This window comes from Rousettus aegyptiacus, unplaced genomic scaffold (genome assembly GCF_014176215.1).
Source record: "Rousettus aegyptiacus isolate mRouAeg1 unplaced genomic scaffold, mRouAeg1.p scaffold_m13_p_7, whole genome shotgun sequence".
NCBI classification, from domain to species: domain Eukaryota; kingdom Metazoa; phylum Chordata; class Mammalia; order Chiroptera; family Pteropodidae; genus Rousettus; species Rousettus aegyptiacus.
The window spans coordinates 110,094,851-110,113,622 of NW_023416310.1; the positions used below are offsets into that span (position 1 = coordinate 110,094,851).

Here is an 18,772-nt window from a genome sequence, read left to right on the forward strand (position 1 = left end):
CTCACAAGGACACCTGCAGAACATAGGAAGATTTCTGCTGGGATTATTAACAACCCACTTCCCCACACCCTGAATGGAAAACAGGTAAAGCAGAATCTTTAAGTGACTTCCTACACAAAATAAGAATGTTCTTTCTCTATGACTAAAACCATGGGGACCTATGGATCAAGGGAAATGCCAGCAGGCCTTTCAGACTATGTATTCTTACATTTCCACACTACTTACTCTTACCCTTCCTCACTGTATGTCCATATCATCAAAAAAAAAAAATGAGCAAATAAAAGTCTTTAAACTGTAATTTAGAGAAACAAAGAATGATGTATAAACTGAATTTCCTGAACACTCAAGGTTCCTCTCAGTGTCTTTTTCTCTGTCCCTCTCACTGTCTCTATCTCTCTCTCTACCTGCCCCTCTGTGTCTCTCTGAGTCTCCCTTACTTTCTCCCTCTGAAAGGAAATCACACTCTGTGGAGTGTTACTCCTCCAATAAACTTTCCTTTTGACTCTAACTCTGGCATGTGTTTGAATTCTTTCTTGTGCTCAGCAAGAACTCTCTCTCCGCGCGGGGTTTGAACTCTCCACCCTGCCCCACTCAAGGGAGTTTTCCCTGTCCTAAACCATAATTTTGTTTATTTATGGATCATACTGTAGAACTAAAAAAGAGAACTTTCAAACTGATTATGCTATTATTACCTATTATTACCTACTCAATAGGGAAACCTCCCACAAGCTAAATTAGTCCAACAAGCAAAGTTCCATGCACTTACCTGAGCATGCCTGTTATCAGAAGGGCAAACTGTTAATATTTACTGGTAGCCAGTATACCTTTAAGGTTGTCCATGATTTTTGGATATTATGAAAACAAAACTGTTTTATTATGTCCTCTGGGACTCTAATCAACAGTGAGCAATGAATAAACAATCTTCTTAATGCTATTCTCTTACCTTCTAAAATTGACATCATCTAAATTGAGGCTTGCACTAAAAGGTCTGAATCTGAGTGTGAGGAAAATATTCAAGCTCACTTTCATGCAAAGGCAGCAGCAACACAATCTGCGAAGACTCTGGTGCATGCAGGTAAAGTCCAATCTGCTTCTGTAGAAACTGACCCCTTATTGCCACACTTTTGGCTCTTAATGTTGTAACATGGCAACAGTATGCCCCTGAATCAGCGAAATTAAGATGAATAAAGAATGGCTGTAAATTAAACAGTCCAGGCTATGGGAAACCCAAGATGGTGTTTGTCTCTTTCCATTTCCTTGGTAAACCCTAGTTTTCATTCCACCATAGGGCATTCCAGATGACTCAATGTTAAATAGATATCTGTGGGGAGGCTTCTATAAAATTGCAAAAATAGTCTACCAGTAATATTTGACTTGCCAGATCTCTAAATCTAGAAAAACTATTTTCGTCCTTATAATTTTCAAACCTACTGAAGCTAGACCCTTTGACTACCTGTAGCTTTACTATATTCACTGCCACTTAGTATGGGTTATCAATATGTTGTCATTACTGTAGGTGTGTTTTCTGGATGTGTGTAAGCCTCCTCCTGCTATAAGGCTGATGACTTCACGGTGACAAAGAAACTGTTCGAAAATATTTTTCTCACTTAGAGTATAGCTTCTGCATTCTCCAGTGATCGAACCATCCACTTCATTGGGCAAATCATGCAAGTTTTAAGAAAAACCTTGTAAACTTCTTAGAATTATCACTGTACCCAAATCAATAGGCAAGGGCAATGAACTAATGGGACCCTCAAATTAAACTTTTTAACTTGTCAAAACTATTGGATGCCCCAGACCTAAGGTATTGTCTTCGGTCTTGCTAACCATCTGCTATACCCTCTTTGGGAAACAAAAACTCACTCCACATAAGATGGTCACTGGAAGATGAGTGTCTACTGGTATACAATCATCTGCTGATCCTTTTTTTGTCTCATGCTGGTGTAATCAGTTACTGTAAGCCTTTAATGTCTTATGCTCAAGCCTATCATCAATTCATTAAAAAAAGAAAACTTTCTCAGTTCTTAATTTAAGGGATTCTGTTGATCACAGTCTGGAGGCTGGTTACTGGGTATTTTGGAAGTATTGTCAGAGGAAAACAACTTCCCAGACCCATTGGAAGGGACTTTACCAAGTACTCCTAACTACTGACACTGCTATCATACTAGAAGACATTGAGACTTGAGCGTACATCACAGAACTGAAAAAGACTCCATGTGACATCTGGTCTTGTACAAATTCTGGAGACCTCCACATCAAATTGACAAGGAATAGATGCAGCTGACCTCAAGGTAAACTGCTTTTGTACAAGACAACAGATCATGGCTTCACACTTTAAGCACGGATTTTTTTTTTCTTTTCCTTTGCTCTCACCTGTACTAAAAACGTGACCGACCCCTAGCTTGAATGGGCAAACACAGCAATCCCTGTTAATACATCTATTTACAGTACTTTTATAATGAAAACAGTTTGTGCCCCAACAGGATTTGCCTTTGTCTGTGGTGGCTATCATTCTCTTTGGGCCTATGAAGGCCTAGATGGCTGGCACTCATGTGGACAATGCCTCTTAGGTTATCTGTGTCCCTAACTTTTCTCGAGCAAAATAACACATTTTATCAGTTGAGTCCCCTAGACTTATAACATCAAGGAAAAAAGGACCTACCAGGAGGCATCTCTAACTCAGGAATTACTTCCTTTGGCAAGGCTCTATTTCCCTAATTAGGGGTAAATACAAATGAGAACATGACGAGAAACCTCTCCTTACCTTTTGGAGACACCAGATTTTGCTGCTGAAGCATTAGCTGCCCAGCAAAAATCTGTAGACTATCTTCCCAGAATAACTCTTGACAGTAGGATAGCCCTTGACTGTCTCTTAAGTGATCCACGGGTTCCTGTCCCATGGCCAGTATCACCCGCTAGGCTTAGACTGATATTCCTGGGGAAGCTGGAACTTAGTCCCATAAGATCACTGTGCAAACCACTTAGATTTTATTTATTTATTTATTATGCCTACAGCACCTGGTATTCCTAGGTGGTCTCCCGTCCAAGTACTAACCAGGCCCAACCCTGCTCAGCTTCCGAGATCAGAGGAGATTGGACACGTTCAGGGTGGCATGGCTGCAGACTTCACTTGGATTTAAAAAGATGGCTCCTTCAACAAGATATTTCTTTGCTTGATTTGAGTCTTGGGTACAATAGCTTTAACATGTACTTCAAACATTGGAAATTATCCTGCTTATAATTATTGTAATAATATCCCTGCTGTGTTATATCCCTGGGACCAGACAGAATAGTGCCATGGCTGATTCCAGAACCGAACATAGTGATCAGTTACTCTATTCCCCTCCAAAGCTCCAAACAGCAACACCTGGGACCCCAACTCCCTTAGTTTCTATAAATACCGATTTTTCCTTATGTAGTCTGTACTCCTGAGACACCTGGGGAGCCAGGCCTTTGAACAATAGCCTTCCTGTGTCTCCGGGACTTGCAATTCTCTAACAAAACTTATTTTCTTGGCTGCAAAAACCTGCATGTATCCCTTCTTTGGCTTACATGTGCTCAGGCAGACGGATCCCATTTTGTCCCGATAACAGTTTCTGCTGTTGTAGCCACCAGCCCCTGAAAGACACATGGAACACCGGAACTCAGTGAGTTATAGGAAACACTCTTTATTCAGCCAGCTGGGTCTGCCAGGGGTACGCAAACCCCAAATTAAGCACCCCCGAAATGTAGAGGTACAGGGTATTTAAGCCCAAAATCCTATTCTTTAGTCTGTCTAAACACAAAGGTCTATTTTTCTTCTATTCACTACCTGTCAACCCACAGGTTGGGTGTGCAAGCAGGGGTACAGAATCAGAAAACTTTTTGTTATAATGTTACATTCCTATGGGTGACAGCCTATGTTTCCATAGACATAGCCAAGCAGTAATTTTCCAGTAAGACTCATTTTTTTCAGTCACCACATTCCCCACTGGCCTTAGCAGACAATCAAATCTTTGATTCTTTATGCAGAATTTACTCATAGCCTCTATTCTGTAATACTAAAAGTCTAATAGAATTAATTCTCTTCCTTATATATGCAAACAAGAAACTGAGGAAACATGGGCCAAAAGTTAACAAGAGGAGGAGGAGGATTAAAAGTCCAGCTACAGCAGATAAAAGGGTTGTTAGCCATGGTGACCAATTGAACAGCCTATGTAATCAGTTATTTGGTTCTAGTCTTTGTTTTTCCCTGGTATCTAAATTTTTCTGTACTGGTAGTAAACTTTCTCTAATTACTCTAGAGTTATTGGCATAGAAGCAACAGGTTTCACTTAGAGCCATACATAATCTATCTTGTTCTAAAAATAATAAATTTAAACCTCTTCTATTCTGAAAGACTACTTCTGCTAGTGAATCGACTTGAAGTTCTAGCCTGTTGAGCTCAGTTAAATTTAGGGGAGTTCTTATCCTGACATAGTAAGGGGGTTTTGGGTTTAGACACAATCAGCAATCTTGTCTTATGTCTGGGGTGGTCTTATTTAAGACCTTGTGTATTGTCGTTAGCAAAGTTATTAATGTTCCTTCTGGTTCTGGTTGTGGCTGGTCTAATGCCTGGGCTAAAGAGGAAAAGAGGAAGAAACAGAGGTTTATACTTATGTATGCTTGAGTCTTAGTTTTAAGGGTCCATCTTCTTGAGCTGTCCACTCTTGTGCTGCCTTTACGTGGGAGTGATAAATCCATGATGGCACGCTGTCTACTTTAACTGCAATGGGCATTGTCAGGTAGACAGTGAAGGGTCTTTTCCATTTGGGTTCTAGTCCCTTGGAAGTGAACTTCTGGATCCACAAAGAGTCCCCAGGCTGAAACTGATGGGGAAGTCTGTCCCCTGGGGCTGAGTGGGCAGCACGAACCCAGGACCAAATTTCTTTCTGTACACTTTGAAGGGCCTGTAAAGACTTAAGTAAGACAAGGTTATGCAGTTCTGCCTTTTTCTCATCTTCTATTATAGGTACTAAAGGTAGGAGTTTTCCAAAGAAAATTTCTAATGGGGTGAATCCATTAATAGACAGAGTACACCTGGCTCAGAGAAGAGCAAAAGGAGTTCTACCCAGATCCCATCAGGTTTTAATCCTAATTTGACTAATGTCTCTTTTAGGGTCTGATTCATTTGCTCTACTTGGCCCGAACTTTGGGGCCAGTAGGTACAGTGGAGTTTTCATCACAAATTTAGGTAGCTAGCCAATTGCTGTGATACCTTTGCTACGAAGGCTGGCCCATCATTTGACCCTAAAGTTCTGGGGAGACCGAATCGAGGGAGGATTTCTTGTAGTAGTTTCTTAGTTACTAAGGCAGTTTCTTTCCTGGTGGGGAAGGCCTCTACCCATCCTGAAAAGATGTCTATAAAAACAAGTAAAGATTTGTAGCTTCCCCCACCCCCACAGTCAGGGGTACCTCAGTGAAATCGACTTCCCAGTGGTCTCCTGGATAAGTTCTTCTTTCCCTATGCCTAGGTTCTTCTATCTTCACTTTCTTCGAATTAACTTGGGCACAGGCTGAGCATCATGAGGCAATCTCCTCTGCGGTTTTCCTCCCTTTTAACAAGTGAAAGTGGGGATCTAAAACTTGGAACATCTTAGACCACCCTAGGTGCGTGGTCTGGTGTAGCTAGTGGAGGAGAGTCCTTCCAAGGGCCCCGTGAGAGCCTGATGTTTTTTTTATCTGGGGTTATCTACCACCCCTGTTGGTTCCTAGTGGCTCCCTTGTCTTGAAAATATATATATGTCCTCTTCCACCGTATAGGTTGGAGACAGAGGCTATTTTGGGTAAGGGACAACAGTCAGTAGATGTGGTGGGGGCCCCACTGGCCTTGTGGCCGCTGTTCTTGTTTCTGAATTGGCTGGTAGGTTTCCCTCAGCCTCAGGACTATTTCTTTTTTGATATCTTTTACAATGAACAATAGTCAAAGCCTTAGGCATCCATATGGCTTCAAGAAAGGCTAAGATCTCCTCCTTGTTCTTAACATCCTTCCCAGCTGAAGTCAGAAGCCCTCTTTCCTTGTAGTTGGCTCCGTGTACATGTGCAGTGGCAAAGGTGTATCAGCTGTCAGTGTATATTGTGACTGTCTTATCCTTTCCCCATCTTAGTGCCTCAGTGAGGGCGATGAGTTCTGTCTTTTGAGCAGAAGTTCTACGGAGAAGAGCTTGTGACCAGATAGTGCCAGTTGGAGTAATGACTCCTGCCCCAGCATACCTCCTTCCTTCCTGCATGAAGTTGCTCCCGTCTGTGAACAGAACTTCATCGGCCTCAGGCAGAGGGGGGAGTCTTTGAGGTCTGGCCACGAGGAACACACAGTATCAGTGAAATCAGTGCAGTCATGAACGGGGGTCTTGGGGTCTGAGTCTTACAACAGATTGGCTGGGTTGATGATAGTAGCTTTGGATTTTGGCCATATGTTTGGGATCATTCAGTGCTTTCTTGTTGTTGAACACCTTCTGGGCTATCTCAACAAGTTGGGACAGGTTCATCCCTGCAAAATCTTCTAATTTTTGCAATTTACACCGGATATCAGGGCTGCCTGAGTAGCAAAGTCTATATTAATTGCCTGCTGGTTCTCAGGGGCCTCAGGATCAATGGGGGTGTATACCTGGTATGCCTCATCAAGAAACACTCCAGGGGATCCTGGGGTCCCTCCCTGTATAACTTCAGTTACCATAGAAAGGTTAGTTGACTGGCGAGCAGCCATCCTAATTTCCCCAATTAGAATCTGGTGGTACCAATCTAATGCCACTCTCCCTGCCTGAGAATTGTGTCCCATGTCTGGGTGGGTGGAGGGAAATTCCTCCTCAATCTGTTCCTCTGCTTCCTTAACTCTCCTCCTTCCCACAGCTATCTTTTGTGTTTCAGTCTGAATGCCTCCGTGTTCTTCTGAGGTCAAGGGGTAATTAAAAGCAGTTGGCAATTGTCCCAGGTGGGGCAGTGAGTCTGAAAGACACTCTGAAAGGTGTATTCTATGCCTTCCAGTTGTACAGGGCACTAGTCAAGAAAGGCATGTTAAACCATAAAGGGCCTGTCTGTGTGATGCCCCTGGGGTGGTGCTTCTCGCAAGGGGAGAATGGCTGGGGTGGTGTTATCAGCTAGTGCCCTGCCTGGAGTGGGAGCAGAAGGCCCATAGGGGTTTCCTGCCAGCTGTCCAAAGAGGTGAGGTGGTGCTATTTGGCCTCTGTTGTCCTGGATTATAAGGTGGGGGAATGTCACTGTCCTCCAGTGGAGATTGGAGGACTGAGGAACTGAGCCGTCTTGGAGATTTAGTTGCTGTATGTTTTAGGGTACCCACAACTAAAACCTGCGCCCCTAGAGAAAGGGAACACCAGCAGAGTCAAGGAGGGGGGTTCTGAACAAGGTTTAACCATTGATTGAGGTAGAGAAACTGATCAGGATGTCCCTAGTCTCCCGCGACAAGTTTCTAACCATTTGTTTCAAACCCTTGTCAAAAGAGCCCTCCAGAGGCCAGTTTACAACAAAAGACAGGCACTCAACTTCACTCAATGTCCTTAATCTGCCTGGAGAAAACTTTATGCTATTGTCAGCTCCCTCTACAAACCCTTCTTTGAAATGTCACATGAGACACCCTAAGGGTGTCTTTTGTGAACTCAGGCTTTCCCCCCTTGCTTGCGCAGAAAACACAAAACAGAAAACACAAGACAACACAAAACAGAAACTTGGACAAGAACAATTACTGAGATGCAGGTAGACTCAGAGAAATCTGCCACCTACAACCTAGACAGAACGAGAGACAATAAACAGAATCCAACAACAGGGCACAGGAGGCGGCATCCTGTGGCCTGGCCATGGTCTAGGAGATATGACTGTGTCCAGTCTCTCCACGGACCCCCAATGACAGGTCAACAGACCAGGAAGGTACTTTTTATCTAGACACTGAGGCCTCAGAAATTCCAGATTCCCCTCGGGACCAGGAATAAAGAGCATGTCCTAAAAGTTACGTCCTTGACAATTGCATTAACCCCATCATGGCATTCAAGGGCCCTGGAACGTCTCAGGTTGGCCACCCCTTTGAATCCGTAATGGGGACGGCAACCACTTCAGAGGCTGGTCTGGTCTTAGATCTCGGGTTCCCTCCCTGAGATCTCGCTGAGGCCTCCAAATGTTGTAGCCACCAGCCCCTGAAAGACACACGGAACACCAGAACTCAGTGAGTTATAGGGAACACTCTTTATTCAGCCAGCTGGGTCTGCCAGAGGTACACAAACCCCAAATTAAGCAGCCCTGAAATGTAGAGGTACAGGGTATTTAAGCCCAAAATCCTATTCTTTATTCTGTCTAAACACAAAGGTCTATTTTTCTTCTATTCACTACCTGTCAACCCACAGGTTGGGTGTGCAAGCGGGGATACAGAATCAGAAAACTTATTGTTATAATGTTACATTCCTATGGGTGACAGCCTATGTTTCCATAGACATAGCCAAGCAGTAATTTTCCAGTAAGACTCATTTTTTTTCAGTCACCACACTGCCTACAAAAACATTCTATTTTGTACATTCTCTTGGGGCACCTCTCTATTTATTAGATCTGATGCTGTCTGATTCATAAATAATTCAATAAAGCTAATTAGATCTTTAAATTTACTTGGGTGAATATTTGTTTATTAACACAAAATAGTGAACTTGAAGATAGGGTAATTCAAAAAAAAAAGCAAAGATGAAAAAGTACATAGAAAATGATCAGGGCAGGGCAAATTTCCCCAAATCACAGGGAGACCTAGCCCTGTACAGAGAGAAGAGGGTCCTTTGGGAGAGAGTGTAGAGAGAATTCAACACATATGCCAATGTTAGAGTCAAAAGAAAAGTTTATTGGAAAAGGGTAAATGTTGGATGAGGGGATTGACAAAATGGATGTAGTCAGGCTCCCTCCCAGTGTTGTAGCTGCCAGCCCCCAATAGACACACAGACCACCAGAAATCAGTGTTATAGGAAACACACTCTTTATTCAGCCAGCTGGGTCTGCCAGGGGTACGCAGACCCTAAATTAAACAGCCCCAAAATGTAGAGGCACAAGAGTTTTGAGCCCTAAACCCCCATTCTTCATCCTTTTTGAACACACAAGTCTATTTTTCCTTTTTTTTACTAACTGTCAATGCACAGGTCGGTTGTGCAAGTGGGGGTACAGAAGCAGAGAGCTTATTGTTAGAGTGTTATATTCCTATGGGTGATAGACAAGCAGTAATTTTCCAGCCAGCATACTAGCAAGCCCTATGGTTTTCCTGCAGCCTGAACTACAGTGTCCCAAGTGACCTCGTATATAGAGTCCTGTATGTAACCTTAGATACAGTGTCCTATACAACCTGTAGATTGTGATTGATAAAGTACCTGGCCTTAAGCCACTATTATGTACCTTGTTATAAGGAGAGCCCCGTGCATGCAGGCTTGGAGGAGCTGGAACTGTGCCTGTGCCTTGTTGTGTCCTGCTATGCCTGAATAAAGCTATGTCGCATCTGCTCATGGGTCCTTGCGTACTTTTCCAGCTGACAGAACCATACACCCAAAGTTTCAGTACCCCAAACCTGCAGAACAGTAACACTCCACAAAGTATGGTCTCTTTTCAGAGGCAGAGTGTGAGAGTGACAGTGAGAGGGAGAGTAAGAGAGAGACAGAGTAAAGGCACTGAGAGGGACCCCGAGTATTCAGGGAATTAAGTTTATATGTCATTCTTTAGTTACAATTTCCTTTGGTATAGACATGCAGTGAGGAAGAGGAAGAGTATGTAGCATGAAAAGGTAAGAATATGTAGTGTGCAAGGCTTGCTGGCAGTTCCTAGCCTTTAATCCATAGGTTCCCCATGGTTTTAGCCATAGGGAATGAATCTTGGTTCCTGTTTCCCCTTCACAGGTGTAGGGAATGGGCTGTTAGCAATTCCAGCAGAAATCTTCCTTTGTTCTGAAGGTATCCTCCTGACCTAGCTGCAGGGCTGATCAGCATATTGCAATCTCTGATCGTGGCTTGATTAACATTTTAATTCTCTTTCTTCCTCCCCACATTAAAAATGCAAAGGCCCAGTGAACTGTGTGTCATAATCAGAAACCCCATATGCATTTGGATGAAGTTGCTGAAGTTGAGTTTAGGAGGCAAAAACTATATTTAAAGATATATGACTAAATTTTGTTTTCAATTTGTCACAAACTATAAAGCTACAGATCCGAAACATTCAATGAAATTTAAACACAACAAAGATGAAAATGACTACACTTAGGAAAATAGTAATCAAATTGCTCAAAACTTGTGATTAATTAATTAATTAATTATTTTTTTAATTAAAATTATTGGGATGACATTGGTTAATAAAAACAAATAGGTCTCAAGTGTACAATTCAATAATACATCATATGTATATTGCATTGTGTGATTAATTTTTTAAATCAGAAGAAAAAATAGATTTATTCAAAACAATGTAAGCAAGAATATAGTGTAAGAACATCTTTAAAGTACTAAGGAATAACGAATTAAATGATTAGAATTCTCTATCCAGTGAACATACCTTTGGATAATGAAGGCGAAATGAGGATGCTAACAGACATACAAAAGCTGAAACAATTAATGTTACAAACCATGTGACCTCGTTGCCCCCCAAAATGTAAATGATTGTGTTCAAGCTGAGGAAAGGTGATAACAGATGTTCTTGATGTCCATCGCAGGTAAGAATTCAAGGACATAGTGTGAAAGCCAAGCAGTAGATTAATTTGAAAAGGTAGAACATTCTTCATGTGGCAAGAGCGAGCAGGCCCCCAAGAGCAGCTGCCCTAAGAAGAGGTGTGGTTTGGTGATTTATTATGTGTAGGTGAAAGGATGGAATATTCAGTGCTTAGGTGGCATGTAGGTGTCCCTAAGAGGGTCATTGTTGACTACCCCCTTACTATGGAGGTGGCATTTTTGTCCTTATTTGGCTCTCTAAGGATGTCATGGTGTCACAGCGAGTGGAGATTCCCTTAGTCTTTTGCTCTAATAGTATAGTGATCAGCCAAAGGTCACCTGTGAGCATCCTGATCCCCTACCAGTCACCTGGATCTAGTTCAGGTTGGTCTGGTGCTGGCATTTTCCTAATGGCTGATCAAACTTCCTTCTTCCTTCCCCATCCCCTTCCCACTACGGCCCTAATCTTCCTGCCTACTGTAATAGCTGGAAATGTTTACTTTATGAACAAAATTTGTTTTTTCAACTATTTAAACTTTTCAAAAAAATAATTAACAACCGTAACTAATATGTATTCTCAGATTTATTAAGTCTATGTAGGTGAGAACAATAACATAAATAGTGGGGAAAATGGAAATAATTTAATAATAATTTTTATACTATAGATAAAAAAAGCATGAATTTGGACTGTAATGAGTTAAAGAAATATGCTATAAATAACCACTAAAGCAACTGAGTCATAGTAAAATGTCAATAAAAATAATATGTAAAAATTATCAATCCAAACATAAAGCAAAATTTTTAAAAAAGAAAGAAAAAAGAGTTGAACAAATCAAAACCAAATTGCAAAATAGTAGACATAAACCTAACTGTGTCATGATAAATTTAAGGATTGCTGATAGTGTGCAGAAAATAGCACTTTCAAACACTGTGGGGAGACATGTAAACTGGTACAAGCACTTTGAAACACAGTCTGACAGTTTCCCAAAGGAAAAATATATGCCTAAAATTATTTAGGTATTCTGTTATATATATATATATATATATATATATATATATATATATATATATATATATATATATATTCTGTTATATATATATATATATATATTTTCCCCCAAGAGGGAAAGAAAGGTTTTGTTTTGTTTTGTTTTTTTAAATTCAAGGTATATGCTACAATGTTCATTTTAGCTTCACTCATCATGGTCTAAAACTAGATATAATGAATAATTTGTTGGTGTAACTATAAAATTATATTACTCAGCAGTAAAAAGAATGAACTACTTTTCTCTCACTACTCCTATTCAACATTGCACTAGAAGTCCTTGGTAATGCTATAAAAGAAGAAAAGAAAAAATATATAAAACAGGTATATATATTGTGAAGGAAAAAATACAACTGTCTTTCTTTATAGATGATGCCATTATCTATGTAGTAAATTCCAGAATCAACAACAGCAACAACAAAAAATAAATGGCTGAAACTAAAAGTGGTTATAACAAGGTTGCAGGATACAAAGTTAACACACAAACATAAAGTGTTTTTCTCTATACCAATAATGAACAATTGGAATTTGAAATAAAAAACACAGTACTATTTTAATTGCATCTCCAAAAATAAATACTTAGGTATTTAAATATCTAACAAAATACATACAAAATCTATTGGAGGAAGAGTAAAAGAGCCTGATGAACAAAACTTAAAGAAAAAAATGAATTAAATAAATGGAGAGATATTCCATATTCATGAATAGAAAGATGCAACATTGTCAAGCTGTCGTTTCTTCCAAACTTGACCTATAGGCTCAGTAAATCAAATAAAAGTGCCAGCAAACTGTTTCATGGATATTGACAAATTCAAACATTTCTAGGGAGGCGCAAAAGACTCAATATAACAAACACGACATTGAAAAACATAGAGAATTGAAGGATACGACCTGACTTTAAGTCTTACTATAAAACTGCAATAATTAAAACTGTGTTTTTAGTAAAAGAATAGACAAATATACCAATGGAACAGAGAAAAATGCCTATAAATAGACCCCACATATATAATTAACTGATCATTATCAAAGAAGAAAGGGCAATATAATAGAGCAAACAGTTCTCTCAAACAAATGATGCTGGAACAACTGAACTCTACATAAAAAATGAATCTAGATTAAGACTTTATACACTTCACAAGAATAAACTAAAAAATATTATAGAATAAAATCCCAAATTATAAATACTTCTAGAATATAATACAGGAGAAAAAAATCTTGATGACCTTAAATAGGGCAATCTCATTTTATATACAACACCAAAGGCAAAGTCCATGAAAAAAATTGATAAAATCGATTTCATTAAAATTATAACTTCTGTTCTTCAAAAGTCAACATCAAGATAATTAGAATACAAGCCACAGAGTGAAATTATTTGCAAAAGATACACCTAACAAAGGCCTGTTATCCAAAATATACAAATAACTCTAAAATGCAACAAGGAAAATAATTTGGCCTTCCAGACACAAGGAGTAGGTAGATGCAGTATTTTCCTCCTCAAATGATAACGTCAAAATTATAACTAAACTACAGAACAACCATCATCAAAAATTGCCTGGTCTAGCTGAACAAAAGTCCTACAACTAAGTACCCACGTGGAGACTGGTAGAAGGGGTGGAGATGTATATGGGACTGGTCCCACATGGTGTGTAGTGGTTAAATATCAGGAGGAGCATCTTGGCTGTGGAGGTCCCCCTGAAGGTGCAAGGGATCCCAACCCCGCATGAGACTCGCCAGACCAGGGTTACAGTGCAGGGAAGAGAAGTCCCAACAAAATCTGGATGTGAAATCCAGCAGAGATAGTGGCTAAGTGAGATGGAAGACTGTGAAAGTATCAGGCATTCATCTTAAAGGGCCAGTGCATGGACTGGCCTGCAGATGAACTTACTTTGAGCTCCAGCCCTCGGGCAGGGGCTCAAAAGGTGCCAGGGACATATAGGGAGGAGCTGAGTTGTCTGGCTTCAGGGCCGAGGGCTGGAGGGACAGCTTTATCCCAGAAATGCTAGTGTAGGCCATTGTTCCTTTGTTGAGCCTCCCACCACCCCCCAAGCCAGCGTGCAGACATAGGTGGCCACCATATCTGAGTCTTCATCAACCTGGCTGACACTGGTCACCCTGCCTTAGTGATTCCCTCATATCCCAACCCAAACAAATTGCAGGCCCACCCAAGCCACTTCCAATGAATTTTCCATACAAACGGCCTGTCTTGGCTCATGCTGAGAAGTTTATTAAAATCCTCAAAGGTTCAAAAACGTCAAGAAATGGCATTTATCCTCAGTGTGCCTCGTATCTGTTGCTGAGCAGCCCAAAGCTTGGCACTAGTGGCAGCCGTCCTCGGTTCATGGCTTGGTCTCTTGAGGCACTTCCAAGTCCAGTGCAGGTGGCAGCCATCTGTAGAATGCTTGGTGTCTCACGCCAGTTGGCCCTGGGTAGGGTACAGTCTGCGGCTGAATTTGGCCTGGAGGCTGGCTTCTGTATGAGCCAGAGAGCCACGAAGTTGCTTTCAAGGATGACACACCCAAAGAGCAGATATAAAACAGATCCTTCTCCATAGAGTCAGGCCCTACACAACAGATCCCTCAACTGTTGTCACAGCCAGTCCTTACAACCAATCAACCTGAGGGTCAGTTCCTCCAATTGATATGCAAATAGCTACCAAGGCTCAACTACAATAGGAGGGCACTCATAACTCATGCAAGAAGCATACCAAGAGCACCCTGCTCAGGTGACAAGGGGGAATGCACCAGTGGGCCCCACAGGACACCTACTACGTAAGACCATTTTACTAAGACTGGGAGAACTAGCATCTCTATCTAATACATAGAAACAAACAGAGGGAGGCAGCCAAAATGGGGGGAGGGGAGGAACAAACCTATCCCAAATCAAAGAATAGAACAAAGCTCTAGAAAATGAACTAAACAAAATGGAGACAAGCAATCAACCAGATGCAGAGTTCATAACACTGGTTATAAAGATGCTCAATGAACTTAGAAGAGTGAATGAACTCAGTGAAGATGTTAACAAAGAGATAAACATGGAGATAGTAAAAAAAGGAGAGATAGAAAGCATAACAAAAAGCCAGTCAGAAATGAAGAATACAATCACCAAAATGAAGAATACGTTAGGACTCAACAGTAGATTAGACAAAGCAGAGGAATGAATCAGAAAATTAGAAGACAAGGTTGCAGAAAACACCTAATCAAAACAGCAATAAGAAAAAATAATCCAAAGTAACCAAGATAATTTAAGGGCCGCCTCTGGGACAACATCAAACATAACAATATTCACATCATAGGCATAGCAGAAAGAGAAGAGAGAGCTCAAGAAATTGAAAACATATTTGAAGAAATAATGACAAAAAACTTTCCTAACCTGTGAGGGAAATACAGAGACCCCTAAACAAGATGAACCCAAACAGGCCCACACCAAGACAGTTTCTTTTTCTTTCTTTCTTTCTTTTTCTTTCTTTTTCTTCTTCCTTCCTTCCTTCCTTCTTTCCTTCCTTCCTTCCTTCCTTCCTTCCTTCCTTCCTTCCTTCCTTCCTTCCTTCCTTCCTTCCTTCCTTCTTCCTTTCTTCCTTTCTTCCTTTTCTTCTTCCTTTCTTCCTTTTCTTCTTTCTTTTCTCAAGCCTCTCTTCTTTCGTTTGCATTATTTTCAGTTTTCTATCTTCAATATCACTAATTCTTTTCATCTTCAGATATTTTGATGCACAGATCTCTTAGACGTGTCTCTGTATTAAGCTGGGTGTTCTCCATTGTGTAGTAGCTCTTAAGTTTGTTATAATTTCAAGGTGAGAGGTCAGGGAGACTACTCATGCAGCTATGCTTCTGATGTCACTGTTGTCATATTTACTTGATATTGCTTGGAGTTTTACATTGCTTTTTTTTTTTTTTTTGCATCAGAAGTAGCAGTCATCTCCTGCAATATTCACTAGCTGCCTTCAGATTGGAGAGTCATTTCGTTGGTCCTATTTACGTTCTGGGACTTTCTTCAATGTTGTATGAATACACCGAGGCACCATACTTTTTCCTTCCACTTATGACAGGAGTCTTAAGTTTGTACGTCTTTTCTCTATCTTATAACTTACCAGGCTGGCTGCAGGATACTCATTAGTTTTGTTTTGTTTTTCAGAAGGTGGCACCACATCTAATGTTTATGATTCCTCCCTTGGCCTGTTTTCTGCATGCACTCATTATCCATTGGGGCTCGCTCTTACTCTCACCCTTAGGAGTGTGCACAAGTTGCTGGCTGCAGAGTAGAGGACATAGAGGTTTTGGGTGTGCCTGTGAATGAGGTGGGGGATCCTTGTGTGAAGTTTTCCCAGGAGCTCATGGGTGGACTCTCTGCAGAAACCTGAACACAATCACCAGGAACCTTGTCCTTCTGAAATCCTTTGTTTCTTTGCCTTTTTCCTGACCTCCTCCCTCCCCTTATCATCAAGATCTCACCTCAATATTCTGGATGCTGAGGGAGAGAATCTTGTTTTCCTAGTGGTGTCCCACACTATAGGAAGCCATGCACTCACCACCACTCCCCCTCTCCCTCACATTAGTGTTCACCATCAGCTTGTTCATCATTGTGCTGTGCCACGCACAGGAAGAGGTGATACTGGAAAAGTTTCTCTTAGCTTTTCTGATTCATCCAAACTCAGATCTTTTTGCTCCAATGGATACAGAAATCTCTCCTCAGAAAACCTGGATTTCTACAACAGTTCTGTCATCTGAGTGTAATCCCTGCTAGCAGCTGAGAGAGCAGGAACCTGGTTCACAGGTTCTTGCCATTCCCCAGCCTGTGCCCATTCTCTGGCACACAGGCAGGCAGAATACTGGGCCCCATTGCATGGCACTCAATCCCACTTCTTCCAAAGAGACATTTTGGCATGCGAATGGATGCCAAATTTTAGTTGTTAAAAAGAGGGACGGGAGGTAAAAAGGAGGAACATCTTATAGGGCAATGATCCATGATGCTGACCTCATTGCAAATCAGCACTTAAATGAATAAATTCTGTGAAACTATTTTGTTTGTCACCAACAATTACAATAATATATTTTAATATAATTATCCTGTTATAAAATAAATTAGAATATATGTAGGATATCATAACCTCAGTTTTTCAGACCAAGACAGTCTTGGATTCTGTTTGTTGTCCATGTAAATTATTAATACTACTTCCTTTTACTTTCAATAGTGTTCAACTTAGATTATAAATTATATAGTTACCTTACCTACAAGCCAATAAGTGTTTTATTTGGTAATTATTTTTTAACTAATTTGTCTCTGCCTTCCTTTTTGTCAGTACTTTGCAAAGACTGTGTGAATTCATTAATTTCCTGAACTAGGATAGTGTGTGTTTGTGCATGCTTATGTGTGTGCAGATGCATGAGCATGTGTGAGTGTGTTTGTGTGCATATGTGTGTGCAGATGCATGAGCTTGTGTGAGTGTGTGTTTTGGAGAACTATTAAAAGGTCTCAGGATTAATCTTATGAAAATTTACTCCAGGTATTATTCTAATCCCTTGGACATAACTTTTAATTACTACATATATTGAACCTAAATAGAACCAATTTTCTTTACTCCTCTTCAACCTCACTCATTATCAGTGTTTCTCCCAGGAAAGAAATTACTCCTTCAAAGTTAGAGTCCCAGTAATGAGTCCACAGAGCTTTCTTAGAAATGGAAAACATGAACGACAAAACAATTTGTTGTTGTATTTCAATGTTTTCAGTTGTTTAGCTGCATGTAAATTTTACGTGGAGTGAGAGTCATTTCTAGGAAAAGACCAAATGGCAACATCCAAAAAATACCAGGCAAGCAGTACATCAAAATGAGAAAGAACATAAAGACAGGACATTTCAGTGTTGTAAGATTAATAAAAATTGACAGACATGCTGCAGCTGGTTCAAAAAGTATTTATATGACACATTGGTTTAAAGAAACAGAACAAAGTGCATTAAAAATTCTGTGTCGGATGCAAAAATGAGACTCGATTTACTAAACTTTATTACAATTTCATACATATGAAACTTTCCTTGTAACCCTCTCAATTTTTCTATAATAAATATATTTTTTTCTATTTCTAACATCACTTATGCAGAAAATGGGGTTTAAGTGATTCTTCATTGTGGTATCAGATGCTGTAATCATAGAACTTATTTTTCAAAAATTTCTGCACTCTCAATATTAATAGAAAATAAAATGCATAATATTTTGAGTGACTAAAATAGATATTATATTAAAAATGCAATATTTTATTAGAAAAAGGTAGGACAGGGGAAATCATAAATTAAATATAGTCAAATCAGGCAGAACATAATATAATTAAATTAAAAAAATAATGACTACCAGGAACTTGGCATTAAGGGGAGAGAAATACAAATGCTAAGATCCTGTTCTATTTATTGAGAGCAAAGAGAAAAAGTAGACATATGCTTTTAGGACAGTGTGGAGTTCACTCAAGACACATTGGACTATTTTCAATGATTTTTTTTTTTACTTTTCATGTTCATCTAAAAAGATCATTTTGAATGTAGAATTGACGAAATTACTTCATTCTTCTGATTCAGCCTACATAATCTTTAAAAAGAGGGTTTTCCTGCTGGCCTTATAGTTCACTGGGTTTTTTTCCCCCCATGCACTACATGTAGAAGTCAGCATGTACTTTCTTCTGTATTAGATTATGACGTTTCTGGGGAGAATGAATGTTCCATGCATGGTCCAAATAAATGATTTCATGGTTTTCAAAAACATATGAGAATTTAGTAAAATAAAATGTATAATAAAAGCTGAAGTTTAAGATTTTGTATCAAGTAAAGTAGAATTTACAATAATGTATGAATGCTTAGTTTTTAAGAAAAGACTTGATGGAGAAGGTGAAAACTGACTTGAAGTTTACAATGTTTATGTAAAATACACGTGTGATAAAGTAGGTATGAGTAAACACACAGGCTATAGGAATGTAGTGATGTTTTGAAAATACTGGTGTTTGACAAAAATATCAAAACTTATCAGCTTACAGATAGAGACCTGGATCATGTTTTATAATATCTA

At 39.9% G+C, this 18,772-nt stretch overlaps 1 pseudogene; it reads right to left on the reverse strand.

Annotated features, from left to right (window-relative positions):
- Positions 1-3,006: 3,006 nt before the first annotated feature.
- Positions 3,007-3,125, reverse strand: LOC118605967 (annotated as a pseudogene).
- Between the last annotated feature and the right edge of the window lie 15,647 nt (positions 3,126-18,772).